At 34.2% G+C, this 22795-nt stretch overlaps 1 protein-coding gene across 3 annotated transcripts in view; it reads right to left on the bottom strand.

The window, feature by feature from the left end:
* LOC146533214 (uncharacterized) overlaps nt 1–22795 on the bottom strand; it is a 183278-nt gene that overhangs the window by 95604 nt on the left and 64879 nt on the right. For all 3 annotated transcript variants that reach the window (XM_085196795.1, XM_085196794.1, XM_085196796.1), the window contains one exon: nt 9890–9931. The gene's annotated coding sequence lies outside the window, so the exon portion shown is untranslated. The remainder of the gene's footprint in view (nt 1–9889; nt 9932–22795) is intronic.

Here is a 22795-nt window from a genome sequence, read left to right as displayed (position 1 = left end):
CGAAGAAATGAAGTATTTATTACAGTCACACTCCCCTATACCTAAATGAAGTTGTAAAAATCGTAGGTTAGCACAGGTCAAAAACGTTCCAATTATAACCAAACGATTTTGCTCTCAAAATTTAAATATGAAAACCGAAATGTTTTATATTTTCTACGATAGACGTATTCGATGTTTTAGCAAAATATTTTATTCTGTTTTTTCGATTTTTCTAATAATAAATCAATTAAGAATAACAAACTATTGTAAAATATTTTTATTGCATAGATTTGTGTGTACACTACAAACATGGGTGTCCATTTTGGTTAGAAATCGTATTCAAAGTTGAGCAATTTTAACTATGCCACATACATATTCGCGTTACACTGATAAACTCCTTTTGAAGTCAATTATATATCATCTATTAAATGAGGTTAGTCGTGACTCAAGGGCGCGAGCGTGAGACTGCATACGATGTATTTTGGGTTCGATTCCCACTCAGGGGCAACTCAAAGGGCAGCTTGAGCACTGGCACTCGAAAAGCAATGCGTTAAGAAAGTAGAGAACGAATGAGAGCGTCTTCATGGGAACACACTCGTCTTAAAAGTAGGTTTCCAGGTTTCATCTGCCAACGAGGCTATGTGCGGGATACAGCGTGAAGCTTAAAAAATGAATGAAAGATCTGCACGCCGTATTCCGCAATAAATCATTTCCCCGAGTGGGAATAGAACCCACGATCGTCGCGATTACAATCCGACGCTATGCCATTACCATGGTGGATAATAAAAACCATTTGAATTAAAATACAGATCCACTAGTAAACAGACCTTGAAAACAATACTGTTACGTTATATCAGCTTTCATACTAGGATATGTTACTGAAACCCTAGCTAACTAACTTCTAATACAGTAGTGGTAAACAACCACAATTAACCTTGATATTATAATATACTTCTAAATTAAATATGGTATGGAACAGTGTTAGCAAGGTTCTTTACTACTTTTAACTACTTGCTAATAAAAATACTACTACATATTATAAAGATATAAATCCATTTTAGTTTTTTTTTCTCTCATGTAGTAAAATACGCTTAGCTTGACGATATATTCCGCATTAATATACGGTAAACAGAGGGAATCTGGGAACCTACTTTTAAGACACTCCTTTTTCATTAAGGCTTTTCCATTCCCCTCTCTCCACTCAATTCTGAGACATTGCCTATGGTGGAGGAACTCAACGCTGCGCATTGCTTCGTAAAACTAATATATACATATATAATTTTACTATGTTTATGTTTACAATGCTTATATGAGAGTAGACAAAACAAAACATAGTGTTGAGACACTCTGTTGGCCAGTTCTACTCAGGATAATAAATAATTTCTCAATCTGTAAAAAAGATAGCGCGGCGTTTAGTTTCGCCTCAAAAATAAAACGAAAAAAAAATGATGAATTCATATTACGATCGATATAATATTAAAATAAACCCACTGATCATTATCGGTTTGCTGTCGACACCTTTCATATTAAAGTTAATAAAGAAAATTTAAAATATATGTAAAAAGTTTTGAGTTATAGAGGGTGGATATGACGTGTGGAAGTTGGGTAATCTCCTTTTTGCACGTGAAACTGCAAGTTGTGACGTCCATTTTGGTCATATAAAAACTTATACGCCAAACCTTATACATTTTATACTCGTATAATATCATAGATTGTTATTATAAAAATTGATAAAAAATACTGTTTTCCAGCCCTTAAGGTTTTTGAAGAAGTCCATATACTCGTATTTATGTAAAAGAAGCTTTTATATGTGGCTTCGCCGCCGTAATAAAATGGAAATAATTGTTTTTATTTAACTTCCCGCTGTATCCCGCACATAGCAGGGTGGGCATAGGAAACCTCCGTTCTTCGTAAAGACACTTCCGTTCTTCAAATACCGCATTCTCGAATCATTGCGTGTTTTTATGATAGAACTCAAGACGCAAATAAATGTATAATTGCCAATTAATTTTCAATTACTCGGAAAAATCAAGCAAATTCAAAAGAAACTCTGACATAAATAATAAAATTCAGCCCAAATTTAAATATTAACACAAAAAACAAACGACCACTAGCGCTCACTTTTACTATTTTTCTTCAAAAGTTTACCCAAAAACAGGGACGATTGACCCAAAAAATTTCAAGTTCTTGGGCCGCGGCTCTAACAAAGTGAGGCTTCAGGAAATTTCAACTTTCATGAATTTACTAAGGGCACTTAGCAACTTTGAGGGAGTATTAAAAATACTCATCTTAAATGGTTAAGGAAGCCAGTGTTATTTATGAACTTTGAATTGTTTAATATAAAGGTTCCCTTCAGGTATAATTTATGACAAACAATATTGAATGTAACAACATTTTGTTATTTTATGTCAGTACGTTAAGGAATGGATTGATTTTGATTTGATTTCATTTCTTTCATTATTTTTATTTTTACTCTTTATTGCATATTCGTGAAAGAGCTCCCTTCTGTATCACGCATGAAATATAGTATTAGCCACACAATTTTTAATGTATAGAAAACAGTACCTTAACACTAAACGAACATAATTATTCTGATACAGCTCATAAGTCGAATGGGAATCAAACCCATGACCTGTCACATTCATAGTCACCCGCTTGTGCCCTTGCGCTATCACTAGCCTCAGCCTGAATCTTGCACCAAAATAATTTAATAACATCGAACAATGCCAAAAAAAATCGTAGTACCAATAAAACTGCCACAAAGCAGTGTCTCTTCAAATAAAAATGCCGAAAGCGTACTTTCAACGTTGACAGGCCGTCGCATCGACACTGACAACTAATTACTGGGCCGCGCCTGTTTTACATTTTTACTGCGGGCACCGTACTTGTATTGTATTGTACAGTTACAATAAAAACATATTTTGATATCAGATTCGCTATACCATTATTTCGTTATTCGTTATAGCCGCTGACCACTCATAAATTGCTATGTTTTTGACTACGGAGTATATGGAACAGTGTTTTTTGTATTGCCCAAAAAAATTGCTCGTTAGTGGGTAGACGCGATGTGGACCGTTAAAGCAAGGATATGATACTATATTATAGTGAGGTTAGGTTTTCTTATAAGGAATATTTGGAACCAAAACAATACATTTTCAGAATAAATATATAGAATTAACTCACAACTGCCATTCTGCCACTCCACACGGAAATCCTCCAGGATTCAGGGGAAAACGAGGAACGTAAAGCTGAACAGCAAAAAACGAGTTTTTCGATTTTACGTCTCCGAACAAAAAAAGTTACGGACAACTATGAAAAATAAAATAACACAGCATTTTTATATGAGTATACGTCATCTATTGTTATCTCTACCATTTGTAACGAATGTAAAAAAACCTACATATTATCTACAAAACTATTGTAACAGACGAACTAACAAAAAAATACATTTTGAAATGCAAAACTGACATAATTAAAGCTAGAAACTGGTTAAAACCTCACAGTTTTATTAAAGCTAGGATTGAGGAAGCCTACTTTTAAAAGGGAATGACTATAATTGCTCAGCTCCAGCCCCACGGAGAGCGAACGCAACACGTTGGTAATGCTGTGCTCTAAAAAGACCATTTACCTTTTAATTTCTTCTATCTTCAGGGAAAACTGGGAATTTTACAGGAATTACTGAAAAGATGGGTTTGTATGAGACGGCTTGATTTTACTGAATATTTTATTTAATTTGTAGTGACTTATGTTGTGAAACGATGATAGCGGTTTTTTTTTCGACTTTTAGTAGGCAGAGGGAACCTAGTGTTAAGACACTCTGTTCTTTACTTTCTGTAGAATTCTGGAGACATCGTACATTTAGTGGCGGAACTCAAATCAAGAGCAAGGAAATGCAAATAGTAAATATTTAATTCTCTAAAGTCGTATTCGAACCCATAACCTATCGCGCTTACAGTCACACGCTTGCCACGACTAGCCTCCTGTCTTATAAAATTATACATTCGTTACTATACTTAACTGTATATAGAATCCTTCGATTACAAAAATATCACCCAGTATGACAGTATTTAAAGTAAAGAATATAAAATGAATATGAGCAAATTACATAAACAAATTACAATCGATTTCGATATTGGGTGAGGATGACATACGCGAAAATGTTCTTCAGTGTTGATAAGTGATAAAATTTATATATCTTTATCTATACATCTATACATATAAGAAGAAAGTAAAAATGGCGCGTCTGTACATTGAATATATTTACAAAATAATAATTGAGGGGAGTTTATTAACAATAATAGAGCCCAAATTTACAAAATAAAATTGTCTGTTTGTACACGCTAATCTCCGGAACTACTGGACGAATTTGAATGAAACTTCTTTGGTTATATAGCTTCATAGCTACTAACCCACATAACAAAAATGAAGGTTTGGAGTACCTGACGTGGAACCCTAGCAGCCCATCTAATCTCTAAGAGATATAAATATAGCGTCTTACTAAAAGTTGATCAACATAAGCGGGCAAAGCCGCGGTTGGGCCGCTAGTAAGCAATAAATTGAGGCCGTCTAATTACGACAACTATGGATTTGATTCTCACTTGGAGGAATGTAGTATTTTAATATTTTAATTGCTTTGATCTAGTAACCAGGCAAGCGCCGCGTTAAGTTCCGTCACTCAACACACATTGCCTGCAGAATTCGGTGGAAAGTAGGAATGAAAGTGTCTTAACTAGGCGCCCAAGTTCCCTCTGCCTACCCAGCTATGTTCGGGATGCAGCCTGAAGCTACAAATTAAAAGCAACATCTCAAATTTCACCAATTTCATATCAAAAGGTTCAAAAATGTATAATTAAGTAATACAAAACACAGTAACTACATTTTGTCAATAAAAATGACATGTCAATATATTAAAAAAAATTAAAAGTCGAAAACATAACCTTCCCTTTATTTTCATATAAGGGTAACCACCTGTATAAACTATAACCTAAGTTTACCTTACCTTACCTTCTATTTACCAATTCCAACACAAGCGGAATGAAAGCATTTTATTCATGTTTCACGCGTAGAAGCTCCTTTTACAAAGACAAGGCGTTCCTTCACAGGCATAGGGTAAATGCGGTAGTTTCGTCTGCATGGTTGCCCTCTTTACATACAGAGTGTATACGTTGGGATTTATGTTTGGTTAGGTTGATTTTTTTTTAAGTTGATAAATTTTACTTGATTTGATGACTTTTTGTTTGTGTGTTTGTGTGTGACAGTAGTTCACTTCGATCTCCACTCAAGTGGAAAAAAATATATTTTTGTTTCCTCACACGCTATTTAAGATAAAGCTCTGCCATGATAAAAAATATTTTAATCTATTTAAAAACAAGGTTTCCTTATTTTTTTTTTCATGCTGTATTGTATTTTACAAATAAGCAATTTTATTTAATACCCATTTTAGTGAGTTTCACATACACCAACACCTCTAAAATGCCAACTTGATTTTTTTTTCAGCTTTTTGCTATATCCCACGAACAACAGGGTAGACAGAGGGAACCTAGTGTTAAGACATTCCGTTCCCCTCTTTTCACAGAATTTTCCAGGCAATGTGTGTCTCAATGTCGCTTTACCTCGTTACCAAAGCGAGGAAATGAAAATATTATATGTTTAATTTCCTCGGGTGAGAATCGACCCCACAACCTGTAGCGTTTACAGTTTTACGCATATGTCCACAGTTACAGTTACAGTTGTACGTATACCACAGTGGTGCCACATGCCTTATCAGCAATCACATAAAAATTCATGGGAAATTCTATCAAGGTATGTAATATAAAGGTTTCATAAAGTAACACTGCCTTAGTGGGTTGTTGAAAGAATATTTTATACTAGCACTCTTTGATATGTAAATTTAGGATTCAAATCCTGTATCTACATACATACGTTAGCTTGGTTTTCTGGTAAAAATCAATTTGGTCGTGGTTTCATCATATTATTTGTTCAATGAATTCAATATCTTTTTTTATTAATAAATATAGGCATAGGTAGGCACTTCGTTATCATTAAGACACTTTTGTTATCCACTTTTCACAGGATTCTAGAGGTATTGCGTGTAATATGGTGAATTACAACACCGTCTTTGCCTCTTACATTTTATACGTCTGTTTTTCTCGGCTTCACGCTTTACGCATATATCACTTTTCTCCGCTTTACGTCGCTTTTCGAGACACCCTAATAGGACATTCAACGCCGCACGTGGTCTTACCAGAGACTGGAAACCTGCCATCATCACGCTTACAACCAGACACTGTCCCATTACGCTACTAACTACACTATCTATATAAGAGCTTCATTAAAAACGTATAATTAATAGATTTCCTTACTGCAACAGTATTTGATAACGTAAGGCTGAACTTTGAAGATGCAGACGCTTAGTTATTCATACGACCTGCCACAGTGTACGCCTGAGATGTTCCACAAAGCCTTCTCAAATTGCAATATCATCCACATTTTGCTATAGCCGTGTGGCGAAAAAATTGAAAATTACTGTTAAAATTTGTTTTTGGGGCAATCGGGAGGTATTTTGTTATTTTATACAGCTTTATGTTTGTTCACTCATGGGCAGAGAAGTCTGGTATTAAGAGACACCGTTCTACACTTTCTTCTCAGTTTTGAACAGTTGTAGATTCCTTAAAGAGTGTAGAGGAAAGAATACCAGAAGAAGAATTCTCGATTTTTTTTACGGGAAATAAACGAGATTTTACGTTGAACAGTCTAGAGTAAAAGAATTTAATATCTTAATACTATGCTACCTATGCCTACTTAGTTATATACAGGAGATAGTATCTATAAATAAAAAAAAATACAATTCACATAAATGAACTAGTTGATATTATATAACAAATAATTTCAATCTACATTAAGTGCTTAGGTAAATATGATATTTATCTTTGAACAAGGATTAATATTGAATCAGAGGAAGCAGCTTCGCAAACAATCCTATTGTTTTATTAGTATTTCAATAATGAAAATAGTTACTGCGAGTCTAATTATGTTAGATGATAAATGTATAAGTATATTTTGTTTCTATTTTTTCAGCTTCACAGCAATAGGGTAGGTAGAGCCTAGTGTTAAGACACTCCCCACGTTACGCCGAATCCCGGAGGCATTACTAGTTGGGTGGCTTAATTCAACGCCGCTCATACAGCGTAGATAAATATCACGAACAAATGATTAAGTATTTTTTTTTATTTCATGGTGTATCACACATATTGCAAGGCAGTTCCCGTTGTGGGAATCAGCACAACCTTAGCGTTTACAGTCACACGCTGAAAGAGAGACATTGCGTTTTGTTTGAGGAACATAATGCTGGAATCGACACAGTTGTCACGTCTACAATCAGAAAATTAAATCAAGTATGATAAATGTTTGAGGTCGTCATGCTTATCATGTGTCAGGTATAAGCGTAAGACAATAAATGCGATGGTTGTGAGTTCGATTCAAACTCGAGGAGATTAAAATTTTAATAATTTTCATTTCCTCCCTCAGGTAACGAGGCAAAACGCAGCGGGAGTTCCGCGACTCAACACGCAATGCCTCAACAATTAACAGAAAGGGAGAATCGGAGTATCTTATCTACATCTATGCTAAATGCGGGATACAGCGTGAAGCAAAACAAAAATAAAAGAAACAATCCTTTTTTTTTCATTAAATCCACCACATACCTACTATAGGAAAGAATCCACCTCAAAAGCGAGCCGACGTTAATTGGTTTGACACGGCGCTATCAGAATTTCATACTCTTTGATCTCCATATTGTTACGAGGCGTATCGTTTGTAATAACGTGTTCTATTAATTCAATACAAGCTTCTGTTTGCTAAGCGAAGTTGAAAAAGTTGTATGTTAATTCTATTGACGATAGATATATTTTGATTAAAGAATATAGAATATTTGTAAACGCGACGATTTTATTCGATTCGATTTATCGATTCCCACTCGTGCAAACGACTTGTTTTAATTTTAAACATCTTTAAAATTATTATTCCACACATAGGCAAAAAATACTTATTTTGAAAACGTGTAAAAATTGGAACAGTTAAAACCACTAAGTCATACGTTCTCATCATACTATGTCGAAATATGCTGTTTTTATACGTTTTCTAAATAAATATTTTTGTTTTCATTTCCTCGAATTGGAGGATTAGCGTTAAGTTCGACCACTAAACATGCAATATGTCGAAAAATTGAGCGGAGCAACAGGAACGGAGTGTCTCAACGGTAGCAGAGCCTGACTAGTAATCCCTCTGTCTACCCTCCTATATGCGGGAATACATCATGAACCTAAAAAACTGTAATTTCTTATTGAGTAAAACAGTTATAATTTTTTTTGTTTTAATTAATTTTTATATGTTTTTTTTCCTCGTTGTATCCCGCATATAGCAGGAACCTGGGAACCTAGTGTCATTAAGACAATTTTGAGGCATTGCATGTTGAGTGGCGGAACTCAACCCAGCACTTTACCTTGTTATCAAAGCGAGGAAATGAAAATATGAAATATTCTCATTTATTTTATTTTTAGTTAATTTAAATTATGCGAGTTTGAAACCTGGAAGAGAAATAGTTTATCAAGATGTTCCAGTCAGACAGCAAGTTCTTAGAAACCTGTATAAGGTAATGAGTTATCAAGATATTCTACTGGGAATCATAGAAGTTGATAAATTTATGATTTTCTTAGTATTTTGCAAAAAAATAATCGATGCATCTGATTTTAATAACTTTTATGATAAGACAGATACAGCGTAAAAAACAATTTTAAAGTACAACAAAGCTAAGCCGAGTATTATTTTGTATTTCGTAAATATGCGAGGTTTAGCTTGTGTGACAGTTTTTTGTGGAATCACGGCGAATTTCACTGACAGTTTGACACGCTAATTTGATTTTCATATTGTATATTTTTTGTTAAAAACCGTTGCTATGTATGCTATGCTTTATATTGGATTGTATATGACACAGATGATGATATGACGTAAAAAAAACAAGGATTTTTGTACGAAATTGTATGTACACTGACCGATACCAGATTTCTTTTGGCCGCTAGTTATAAAATATTCCAAATAAAATACTTTCGCAGCCATCGAGAATGAATTAGCTTCTTTTTCTCCACTCTGGTAATAAAACAAGTCACGAAGGGACTTAACACTAGGCTAGAGTTCATATTAAATATTATATTCTCTTTGGAAGCATTATTGTGCAAGCACAAGCTAGTCAGTGAAGTCCCAAATCATATAAGATTAACGTAATTAGAGCAAAGTTATATACAGCAGCATTATATTATAACCGAAGTGGCGCTTGGATTTTTAAATAGTAATACTTTCTATATCAATATTTGTTTTCTCAGCTTCACGCTGTATCCAACATGTAGTCAACAGGGTAGGCGGAGGAAGCCTAGTGTTAAGACACTCCGCTCCCCACTTACCGCCGGACTCTTAGGCAGCGTATTGAGTGACCTCTATATATATTAGGCTTATTGTATAATATACATATAGGCAATAAATAGACAAATTACCACAAACATTATTTTCGTATTCGAACCAGTAGTTTCTGAGATGAGTGCGTTCATCAAATAAACTCGTCAGCTTTATAATATTACCATAAATGGCAGTATTATAATATAATTTCCCCGATATAATAACTTGAACACAGGAAATAGCAACAAACCGATGTTTCCGAATTCGGAAACAAATGTCTTGACTTAAGACGTTGGTGGCCCTTATTTTGTTTATACAGCTTAAGGCGTTTACATAATTTTCTCTATAATATTTATAAATATTTTTACGCTATATCTATGGCTAAATAGGTGCAATTTTGAATGATTTCTGTTAATTTAGGTATAATATATTAATAATATAAAGAAATAATAATAATCCTCACCCTTCTACGAAGCTAGGTATAGCAGCTTGTGGAACGTCAAATCTGAAACAAAAAATATTAACAGTAACACTTGCAAAGAAAATCATCGTATCGAATGGCCTACATTCAAAGCTAAGTTTGTCGCCAGGGCGAGGAAATGAAAATAACCGATTCATTTAGCCGAGTGAGAATCGAACCCACAATCGTCGCGTTAACATCAGACACTATCCTACTGCGCCAGAAAGATCTCTAATAGTTTGTAGTATTTATAATGAATCGATACGGCGCAGAGTTAAGTTACGCCAATAAAAACAGCACTTTAACACTATATTCCTAGGTTGGCTGAACATAACCTGCTATGTGCGAGATATAGGACGAACCAAAAATAATAGATCACAGCTTTAACTCAAATGGAGATATAAAATGGATATTATTTGCAAATAAATGGGCATCCCTATAACGACTAACACTCATACATATGTATCAATATATACCTATTACATTGTAAGTTGTTAAGCAAAATGGGTTGATAATGGAGATCGCGTCAAGAATATATCGACGAGCATTTCATTTTGTGTACTTTATAATGAAGCGTACTTCTCTTATTGATTAAAACGGAACATTGTCTTTTATCGCCTTATTAATATTGTTTATATGAAAATCGTTTCATTATTAAAATTGAGACCAGGCTGTCCCATCCGTTAAGTTATTTTTGGTGCAGGGGCACAAAAGTGGTCGGGGGTTGTGGGTTGATTCCCAATCGGGGAAATAAAGTGTTGAATATTCTAGATTTTCCTGCTCTTATAGGGGGAGGCAGAACGCGGCATTAAGTTTCCACACTTAACATGCAACCCTCCGGATTAATAAAGGACTTATCAAAATTCTTACAAAGATAGGGGAAAAAATGATCTATCATTTTACGTCTTAAAACCTACGCAAACGAAGTTTCTGGTAATAATGTAGCTATATATAAGTAATAGTTCTACCACAAATAAGCCCACTCACCATTGCCAATAGCATTTCCCGTACAAAAATAAAACAGTTTTTCAATCCGATACGAAATGAATCCTGTCGGAGTCTGAGACCGACAGCTAGCTTTAGATCGCTTCATGTCGGAATGATCAACGTTTTAAAAAGGTTAAACGGATTTTCGTATAACATTTGAAATTTTCTATTTGAGGCCAGCCGTGGCGCAGGGACACAGGAGGTAAACGTGACAGTTCGTGGGCTCGATTCCCACTGGAGGATTTCAAATATTTATTTTTTCATTTACTCGCTCTGGTTACGAGGCGCGAGGTTGAGTTCTGCCAATAAACCTGCATGCCCCGAGAATTCGGCAGAAAGTGAAGAACAGAGTGAGTTGACACTAGATTCCCTCCGCTTATCCTGCTATATGCGGGTTACAGCGTGGATCTAAATATGTTCATGTAGACAAGGATTGTCAAGTATCAAATTCTGTCTTCAAATAAGAAAAAAGATGAATAATATTTTGTCGAATGTAGCAGCCTGAGAGCTACACTTGAGTATGCTTATTCCCTTCTCATTGTTGCTTAAAAATGGAACAGTAAAATAAAAAATTTAGGTCGTTTTTATAATAATCTAATAGTGGTTAAAAATTAAAATTTTATACAAAGGAATGCTTCTAACAAGGTTTTATTAACCGACATTAAAAAAAGAAAGTCAGTTTCCCAATAATAATATAGAATTATTAGTTAAACTTTATTAATTGGTTAAGCGATAGTTTTTTTATAGGACTTTCTGAGATTGTACCTGTCTCCCTTTAATATTTCGATTTTTTTTATTTAGATAAATAAGTTTGTTCTATAATTTTTAATGTTGTATAATTTAATAATATACTATTTACCTTGAAAATAAGATAAATAAAAGAATAAATAAGTTGTATTTGTTACACTTTTGGTTATTTTTGTTTTATTAATTATAAATAAACCTTAATTTCATTTGTATTTTCATAATAATGAAACCATTAAAAATTTCCTATTAAATTATATTTCCTAGATGCAAACATAGAACATTGCTTTATTATTGCTTTGTTTAAGGTTGACTCTAAGGCGACCGATACATAACTAAATTACCAGTGTATACGCGCTAACGTATAACACACAAGATACATAAAAAATTAAATGTATTAGTTGACGCACAGTCAGACATTATTTCTGAAAGAAAAAGAAATCAAAGCCACAACCCAACACTCAAAAACACCACAACCATCATCGAAAGTCATCGGAAATCGTGATCAAAAAGCTCGACGTTGTAGTTGAAATAGTTTTACAAAAGAACGCCGAGAGCTTTTCCGATACAATTGATATTCCGGCCTTTCAAGTGTTCGGGTCCAATTTCCATTATTTATGTACGAACACGTCAATTACGAGATTTGTTGCCGTTGCCCCCCCGAAATGGTAACTTTTAGGCAAATGAAACTTTATAATATAAGCTTTTATTATATTGATATAGTGTTGTGGGAATATGGATCCCGAGAGCTCGTGATGGAATTAAAATATTTTTTTTTTTTGTTAAAATCAGAGTGTCCAACAGCTCCAAGAGTGTCGTCTGAGATGATAAGGCCACATTGTGGACCGGCCTATGACATAGGAACTATGTCGAATAGAAGTGCTTTGCTACGTGTATCCCTGGAGTTTAACCTCCCGGACGTCCAAGAAAGCGCTGATTGGAAGTCGTGATGCAGGTCATGAGAGGTCTAACCACCGAGCACGTTACAGACCTTTCAAAGTGGAGTAGATAGAAGCAGGAAGACAGACTCTGGCAACATACGCCGGGAGCAATGCCAGGAGGAAAGAATTTAAATATTTTTTTAATGTAGTTGACGTGATATTTGATAATTTTATTCTATGACTAGCTATTATTTTCTTTAATTTACCCTTTTTACTGCATATGTATCACTACTAATTTAAGATAAAAAAGTGGGGGGGCGGAGAGTGTCTTAACACTAGACTCTCACTGGCTACCTGTGTGAAGCTGATAAATTATATCCATGCATGATGATGATTATATCCTATTTAATAAAAAAGATATTTTCATACAAAGGTATATGTTGTATCACACGCGTCAACCATCACTTAGCTGTATTATTATTTAATTAAACAAATAACTCGCGCCATACTTTACGAACTCGAGTAATTGGAATTTAAAATAAAACATAAAAGCAATCAAATTGGAGTTAAATGCTCATACTTCTTTCGGGAATACCGTTTTAAACGGAAGACTGATTAAAACTGTAATTGGGTTAATTTTTGTAGGAAACTTTTGTTTTAAGTTTGGATATAAAAAGAGAATTGTTTTGTATTTATCTAAAATAGATTTTTTATTTTTATTTTATTTTTCAATTTCATGGAAGTAAGTAAGTAAGTAAACAACTCCTATCCCCAATACAGCAGGAGTTTTTTAGCCTGACACTGTATCCCGCACACCGCAGAAAGAGACGACCTGCTATATACAAGAATACAACGTGGGTACTGTTAAGACACTCCGTTCCCGTTGCCTATTTTTCCCATCGCTACATTTTGTCTTATTACCAGAGCGAGAAAATGAAAATATTAAATATTTCAATCCCGCGATTGGGAATCAAACCCACAACCGTCTCGTTAACAATCTCACGATTTCGATAGCCAGAGAGAATATCCGACTTTGCACAAGCCACTTCGTTCTCTACATTCCAGCGGACATTGCGTGTTAAGTGTAATGTGTAAAATTCCAAGCTTGATAGAGGATAGGAAGACGATATTCAAAACAATAAAATATATTTAACAATTTAAAAATAAAGTAAACGTCAAGTTTTCGAACTGCAATATAAATTTATTTCTTAGAGAAAATGTGTGGATCAACGAACACACAGATAGACAAAACAAAAAAAATCCATTGTCTTTTTGAGCTACGGAACCCCAAACAGAAACTACCTACTAAGCATTGTCTACCCTACACATCTAAGAATTCATTTGAAAAACCAGTACATATGTGTTTTGAAGGATAAAATGTAGGTTTCATTTTAACTGCACCAGCGAAGTTCTTTTGCGACGGCGTCTTAATTCCTCCGTACATTGTTCCTTTCATACTGTGACATGCTTTCTGAGCGACATGTATATTCGGATAGATGTCTGTTATTACATTTTTTTTGTGCATTGTTTTTTACAATGCAAACTTATTACTACCGTTTCGAAGAAAGAGAAGGTGCGGGTTCAAATCCTGCTACGTACAAATTTTTGTATGTTCTCTAAAAAATTATTTTTGCATTGTATTTTTTGGTTGATAATAGGAATTAATATTAAATTTATATTAAACACAATTGACTATTTCATTATTAGATTAATGGTTGTGAGTTCGTAGTCCACTCTGTAGGATATATACTCTAATTTATATTTCACATATTTTCTTCATTTAGTTTGGCTTGAATTACTACTTTCACCAATCAGCTTCAGGAGGAGATCTTAGTTGGACTTCGAGAATGCAATGTCGATTATACAGGATGATGAAAGTCTCGTATGAAGAATGAAGATGACAGTGGACGAGGCGAAACAGATCCCTCTAGATATCTAGTTATACAAATTGGGAGCTAAAAATCAACTTTTACACAAAAAAATATTCTATTAACGAACTCACAACCATCGCGTTTATAGTCAGTCATTGTGCTACTTCGCCGCAACAGCAATATTTGAACCAAACATTCCAAGTGGAACCGTAGCACATATATAGTATAGGCCAAAAATCCAAGAAACACACATGGAATACTAAATAACTGAAATAGCATAATAGAAATATGTACTGCGGAAATGGAATTCGTAAACCTTGTTGAGAAGTAGCTTATGTAAATTAGAAACATTTGGGGCTGTGACGATTTTTGCACCGATTTTGAGATTTTCCTAGTATGTTACTTTAAATTTCATTTATAAAATACTTATTGACTCCAAAATATATATAGTTGATGTCACCAAGTCAAGTTACGTTCAAATGTTTATATGTTTTTTAAAAAACATTACCTTTCCTAGGTATAGAATAAGGGAGTGTCTTAACAATAGGTTCCCTGTCTACCCTGCTATATGCGGGATACATCGTGAAAGTGAAAAAAAAGTTTATAAAACTCCGAACAAAAGCTCGTACCTAGAAATTCTACCTTTAATATAAAAAAATCTAATATCCCTTATCGTTTTCTTGACAGTGACACTGAAAGGAATATTGAAAAACGTTATCTCGTGCGGATTCATAAAGGAATTAAATGCCAGAATTTTTTATGTTCTTTTGTATTTGTCATAAGAAAATTCTATTTTGATGTTGGTGTAATTTCAGTGCAATGTGCGTGAGCTTTATATTTTCTACACATTTCTTAAACAGCAGCAGATATTTTAGAAGTAATATAGAGGACGTAGTGACTTATTTTTCTATATATGTTATCTTTTAGGCTTAGCGCGCACTGGTAACTTTTGTCACGGTGACAATAATTTTTTTGTCACTGACATGTCACCATACATTTCGCGACTGCACGCACTTACGATGACAGTGACGAAATTTTTTACATTTGATAAAATGGATCTCGAAGAGATGGTTGTCTGTGCACTTATATTAAGAAATAGAAAAAAAAGCAAACGTAGTAAATATTGGCTTTCAACTTTTCATTTGTCTTAGAGCAATGGCCTCAACTCAATTTCGTCAATCAGTATTGTCATTGTCTATTTTATCTTCATGAAAACACACGTTTTGCCTTGGTGATGAACTTGACGCCATTCTTGAAATAAAAATTCGGTGCTGCAATGCAACATGCTGCTGTTTCATGTTTATGCGGAAGACGACTAGTATGGAAACCGCAAGGGGGAGGTGACATTTAGTTGCTAATGCGCGCACGGGCATACAAATCTATGGACGCGGTGACAGTTGCGTCACCGGCGTGTTGCCGTCCTCCGCGGACAAAAAGTCACCCAATTGTCACGTATCCAAATGCGCGCACCTTCATTTAGTGTAATGTACACGGTGACGGTGACGCAACAGTCACGGTGACAAAAATCACTAATGCGCGCTATACCTTACTATATATGCTATGTCTTTTAAGCTTCCACTATATCAAGCACACAGTAGAGCTTACCTGGAAACCAATTATACATTTCCATTCCCTACATACTGCCGGTGATTAAAATATTAAATACAAGTAATTTTGATTTAATATTAATAAGATAAGAAATTTGGATGCCGAGCACTGAGATAAATACAATAGAAAAAGAAAGACCCATTCAAGACTTCTAAGGATTACCCGCCCGCTGAACTGAGAGGCACCGAGGACGCAATAGTGATAATCCTACTAGAAAAATGCAAAAACTATAAACAAAAGTAAGTGTAAATAATAAAAATATTTCATTCAACACAAAAAATAAGAAATAACGCAAATAGGCAATAAAAACGTGCATTCCTTTGAAAAAAAATGTAATTTAAAGTTTTGAAATAAAATCTTATTTGAAACAGTCTCTAGAAGTTTTCCATCCAACAAGAAAAGCAGATGAAACAAGATTTAACGTTCGTATAAATAAGAATGTACTGGAACTATGTAATTTTGCTCCTAAATTACGTTTTTGTAATTATTCTATACCAAGTTTCATATGACTAATATTTTCATTTAGTATTCTCAAAATTACAGACACTTTCAGGTAGGCGTGTCTACGCTATTACAATAATTACAGTGCAATAAACACGCGATTGCAAATTTAAACCGCAAAAAAAAATTATAAACATCTTTGTTATGACTTTAAGTATTTGAAATATTTTTTCTTTGTTTTACTTGCCGTTGCCCGCTGCTTTGTGTGTGTGAATTTTAAGACGAAAATCGTGTTTTTTTTTCGGTAATAGAAAAATATGTAAGAAAGTAATTTAGAGTAATGTAGTGAAATAATATAGAGGCCAGTTGTATCGCAGGGGCACAAGTTTGCGTCGGTTGTGCAATTCGGATCGAAAATAGTAAGTGCCCAGGTTCCCTCTAACATCCAACGTGAAGCTGTGAAATAAGAAAAATATAACTAATTGCCTCAGCACATAAATTAAGCTAAAAGCATACAGTTGGCCATTATTAAAATTGATGTTCAAAGAGAATAAAATGGGTAGTTAAAATGTATGAGAAAAAAAATATTTCGTATGTTTTAAACCTGATATATCTGTTTTTACTGTGAACTTTTTTTGGACACACGGTGTTTTCAAATTGGTAGGTAGAAAACAGTAGGCAGAGGGAACCTACTTTTAAAACCCTCGGTTCCCTATTTTTCGGAAACCAGAGCAAAGAAAATGTCCAGTCACAGAAACACACTGAAATACAACAGAAACAACAACAGAAATACAGTCACACTTTGTATTTCTGCACCACGACTGGCCTCGAATTATGGACATATATAGATTAAAAGCTTTTAAGTCCACACAAAAATACCTAACGTATTCAAATTAATCTAAATTACATTTCACACGGCCATTATAACTAAAAATTCTCCACTTTACCGACGCTGTACATAAAACTGACCCAAGCGTTGAAATGTTCGCCGTTGCGGTTCATAAAAATAAATAAGATAAAAGACCGCCTACCTAACGTAAGGCTGTGATAAGAATATGCGCGATGGAAGATAGGAACTGCGGAAGAATGGATTTGACTTCGTAGAGACATTTTGGAAGACTTTTAGCAACGTTAAAAAAATTGAACTTAGCGAAATTTGAATTCACACCTCTTAGACTGTTTTCAAGAGGTTCAAATTTTTAGTTTCAAATTTCGCTACGTTCAAATATTTATGAGTTTATCGAATTTTTATGAATAGTAAACATAAATTTCAATTACAAGTCTATTCTCATACTTTTCCCAAGAAAAAGTGACACTTGGACTTACATTAAAGCATTTTTCTTTTCGTTTTCATACCAGTATGATTTCATAACATATTTCTTCAGTCCCCAAGCGATTGCAAACAGAATATTAAGCAGGACTTCTTAAAAGTGTCTTCGAAGGGATAAATTCTATATGGCTTACTTAATGTAAATTAGTTATCGAGTTTGTGGTAGACATGTTTATAGAATAGAAGAATATGGAAATGGTTTCAATTTCTTATGAGATAATGCTTATTTTTATTTCCTTTTTACTGTATCTCTGAGGAAAAATAGTGATAGAACACTCCGTTTTCTACTTTTGAGATATTGCATGTTAAGTGACGGAACATGACAGCTTAAAATAACTTAAACAGCATCTTGGCTCAAGGAAAGCACGGCGTTGAGTACTTATCACGTAATGCTTCCAGATTCGGCGGAAAGTGAAGAATGGAAGTTTCTCTCTGTCTACCTTACTAGTGCGGGATACAGCGTGAAGCTAATAAAATATAAAATAATAATACTATCGCGCACATCACTGCAGCAACCTAAAAGAAGCTACTAAATTATATAATAGCCTCCTCAAAATTTACTTTCGTTCTTGCTCAAACTTTTTTACGTGAAGTAGGTCATCGCTCTACGTCTACCTGGTGCGAGTTGAAATTTCATACCTTGATATTAATTGTATGTAACTAGTATTTAAGGTAAGGAAATATAAAGGATAGTTTGTTGTTAGAAAATATAGCAAATGGAATGGAATCATGGCGCAGGGGCTCGAGGGTGCGACTTTAAACGCGGTTCAATTTCCACTCGAGGGTATGAAATATTTTTTATTTTCATTTCTTCACTCTGGACAAAGCGCTCCATTGAGTTCCGCCATCCGCAATGCTTTGAGAATTTCGCGGAAACTGCGAAAAGGAAATTTGAATGAAGAACGGAGTGTCCTAACATTAAGTTCCCAAGTTACCCCTATCTTGTTATGAGGAGGGTATAGCGTAAAGTTAAAAAATATAAAAAACGTACAACTGATAAACATCGCCTGCAAAATGAAACACTTGTTAGTAGCGCCACGATGACGTCATTTATGCACTATTTAATCTAAGCAATCTCTATAATTTCTGCCTTTCATTTATATGATAAAATGTTTTGACTTGGACTTTGGTGAAAGGACTGCACAAGCCTAGCCTAGTTTAAGTGAAATTATTTCGTATTTTACTCTATATTTAACTTGAATATTTTAATTTCATATTATTATTTTAATACTTTGTTAACTTTTTATTCTTTTTTCACGCCCTTTCCCGCAACACGATGGATAGCCCATGGCACTGCCCTTATTTTCGAAACATGCTTGTTTAATGGTGAAATACGACAATTCTAGCATGCAACCAGAAGAAGGAAAAGAAAATGATTTATTCACCTAAGTGACAATGGAACTTATAACCGTCGCGCTTACAGTTAGACAGCGTGCCGCTGTGCCACGACGGCTTCATCACAAATATATTGTATTTTCTTCCTAAACAGACACAACAAAAGAAATACAACAAACAATGTATGGAGTATCATCTAGTTTTACATATCTCATAAGAAAAATATTGGCAACAATAAGGATCACAGTTTATATGATAGGCCTTAACGTTAATCCGGCAATCAATAGAAATACAAAGACCTTCGAGATATTGTCCCGAGAGTCGGGAGGGCGGGAACGCAGAAACTTGCAATGTTATGGATTGCGATACACACAGTAGGGAACTTTGTTTATGCGATTGCAACAGCGTGATTCAGTTGTATAGTTTGTGGATTCGTTCTGTAAACGTGAGTATGGGTTGTTTTAATTTTTTAATACTGGTAAAATAAAGGCTCTCTAAATATTTTTAATTTACTCGTGCTGATAACGAAGTGTTAGGTTCCGCCATAATTCTGCAGATAATGCTATGTAATATGATATACGTGACATGATACAGCTTAAAGCTAAAGAAAACCTAATATAATATTTATACGTATAACCGTATGTATTACGAGTATAATAAGAATATTCGACAGCACCGACACTGTGTCACATAAATCGTTCCAAGAGAAACTTTCTTGAAAACCTTTTTACTGAGCCTCATTTGTTTTTCCTTTCCCAACTTTCGTATAAAATAAGTGCGGGAACGCTTTGAAATTTTCCGGTCCGTTTGAACTATTACACACTCCGGCGTAGCGGAGCGATAACGTGATGCGTGTGATAATAATGTTCTTTGAATTTAGTGAGCTTTTTGGTTCTTATTTATTGGAAGTATCTTTTGTAAGTGTTGGATAGACACTTGAGACATTTTGTAAGATCTGATATTCAGATTGCGTTCTTTACTTTCGGGATTTTTTTAGGTTGAAACCGTATACCACACATAGCACATTAGCAGGGTAGGCAGAGAGAATTTGGAAACCTAGTGGTAGTACCTTTCGTTGCTATTAAGAAAATAGGAAATGGAGGTACTATTTCCCATTTTGTGCCGAACTCTGTAGGCATTGCGTGTTGCGTGTTGCGGGGTTGAGCTCCGCAACTCAGTACACAAAGTCAGTAAACAGTAGTCAGAGTATTCTAGTCTTATAAACTAACAATAATTATTATATTTTTAGATGTATAAATTTCAGTATCTATATTTCAATCAGAATTTTCAATATGAATATTTCAAACGGCTTATTTTTAGTTGACCGGCATCATATATAATATTTAGATATATATGTACATACAATATACTCGTACGTACATACATACGTACCACCAAACGGCGTTCGCTCCGTAGCGGTTCGTTAAAAGTTATGATGTCAGCCGTGATTCCGACTGAAGAATCACTCCCATGATTGCAACTTCTATCATTTTATGACGCGTGATAACTGTACGTACTAGATCTTTTTCAGTCCCCACTTTGCCACTGGAGGAATCGAACCCACAACCTATACGTTCATTCGCACACTTGTCCTCCCTGCGCGACGACAGGCATCAATACCAAAAATATAATATGTTTTAACTATTTGTAGTTACCAGAAATGGATGGAATAAATTATTGATAAAAAAATAATGAAAAAATACAGAAATATTTCATAGGCACTGCTAAAAACCATGACACTTAATCACCATAAAAGCTCCTAAAAATGGCTTTTCTCACCATAAAAACCTTTTGCATTGGTGCAATGTATTCTCCGAAATCTACCAATTTGATTTGTAGCGCTTAGCCAGCATTAATTCGTGATTCAATAGAACCGGACGAATCATCTTCAATTATTATCGTCACCCATTTGCGAAAGAAATTGTGTTCTGACCGAGTTCTTGTTGAACCTTTGAAGGCGTAAATAACGAAAATCAGGGAAACACGCAAAGAGGATTGTGTTGAATATTCGTCGGTTGGATTTTCTGGTCAGAATATGACCCCTTTTTATCTTGCTTCATTGTTGAAACGGAAGGACATTTAAAAAGATTAGTGTTTTTTTTATATTCTGAATCATTTTTGTTTTGTTGTATTTGTTGTTTCTTCGTTATATGAACTTATATATATCTGCCAGAATTTAGAAATGAAAATAACTCATGCCCCGAGTGGGGCTCGAAGCCACAAGCATGGTGTCAGACGATGTCCCACTGCACCACAATGGTCCCCTAAACTGAATATAATAAATAATTTTATGAAAAACTAATAATACAAATATCTATTAAAATTATAATACATAATAAATTTACAAATTAATAATGATTTTATTAGATTCAAAGTAAACAATGCTTAGTATATTCTATAAAATATAAGCACCGAAACAGACATAAATAATTATAAGAACGCAATGTTATGTTTTAGATAAATCATGAACTGAAAAACATTATAGCTTATTATGGAACCTGAGTGGGCAACAAAATATATTAAAACTAGGTTTCCTCTGCTTACCCTGCTATAGAGAGAAAAGCTGAAAGTTTTTTTCCCATATTAATATAACTGAAACAAAATATTTATCTCTCTTTAAAAATGATATCCGTAAAACTAGAAAAAAAATAATCGTTGAGTTCAACTACTCAACATATAAATTTTTGACAGTTGCCCGGTGCATGAGAAATGGAATGTCTTAAAACTAGGTTTCCTCTGTATACCCTACTTTATGTGGGATACAGAGTGAAGCTAAAAAAATAAAAATAAATATCTTGGACTATATAAAAAATAAATAAAAAATCAGTTACTTTTTTATTTCGCTTTCATAACAGTGACCTATATAATTAAGCTGACATCGAAGAAATCCGCTTAGTAATATTGTTTCAACACTTAGCTACTTAAGAAGTTAACAGATTGAGATATAAGGCTTCGAAGCCTTACAACAATTTGTGTACAATTTACGGAATTTATTTTTTAATTTTGTCCATCCTCTAATTGCACTTAGGCAAGGAAAAAAAGTGACTCATCACTCCGTTCCATTTATTTATTATAATTTGATTGAATGAAACTTTTGTGTAAGAACATAAGCGATCACGCATACCTAATCGTCTGATTGTAAGCGTCGTGGTTGTGGGTTCAATTCCCAATAAGGGGAAATACCTTTTAGTGACAATGGGGCTGTTGTCTGTAGGCATTGGTCTGTACATAAACTACGTATTGTATTTTTTTTTAATTTGTGGAACAAAGTAAAGCAAAGGCATATGAAGGGTACAGCCTGAAGTTAAACATATACATACCTGAGAGTTGTAATCGAATCCACAATCATCGGTATATAACTACACAGCAACAAAATCAATGAAAATAATCTTTTGATATAAAATTCAAAATATTTAATTATAGTAATTACTTCATTACATTTCAATTCGCATCGTTAGTTCTGTGCCGTAGTTGTTTGGAAGTGTGCCAGCTTACTTATATTGGTGTATTAAATTGTATACACCAATATTTTAATTAAGTAAGTGGTGTTAACTGGGCTACTTTATACGAAACATTCTATTAATATATATTTTAGTGACTACTATAAATTTAGTTACAAAGCTCCTATCTCGATAATTGGGCGGTGAGTGGGAAACGGAGTGTCTTAACACAAGTTTCAAGTTCTGCCTAGTTACCCTCGAACTGCCGTAAT

This window comes from Heliconius melpomene, chromosome 13 (genome assembly GCF_056956725.1).
Source record: "Heliconius melpomene rosina isolate 202511_hmr_F chromosome 13, ASM5695672v1, whole genome shotgun sequence".
Classification (NCBI taxonomy): domain Eukaryota; kingdom Metazoa; phylum Arthropoda; class Insecta; order Lepidoptera; family Nymphalidae; genus Heliconius; species Heliconius melpomene.
The sequence above is the reverse complement of the archived record's forward strand: the minus strand, read 5'-3'. Positions and strand labels throughout refer to the sequence as shown.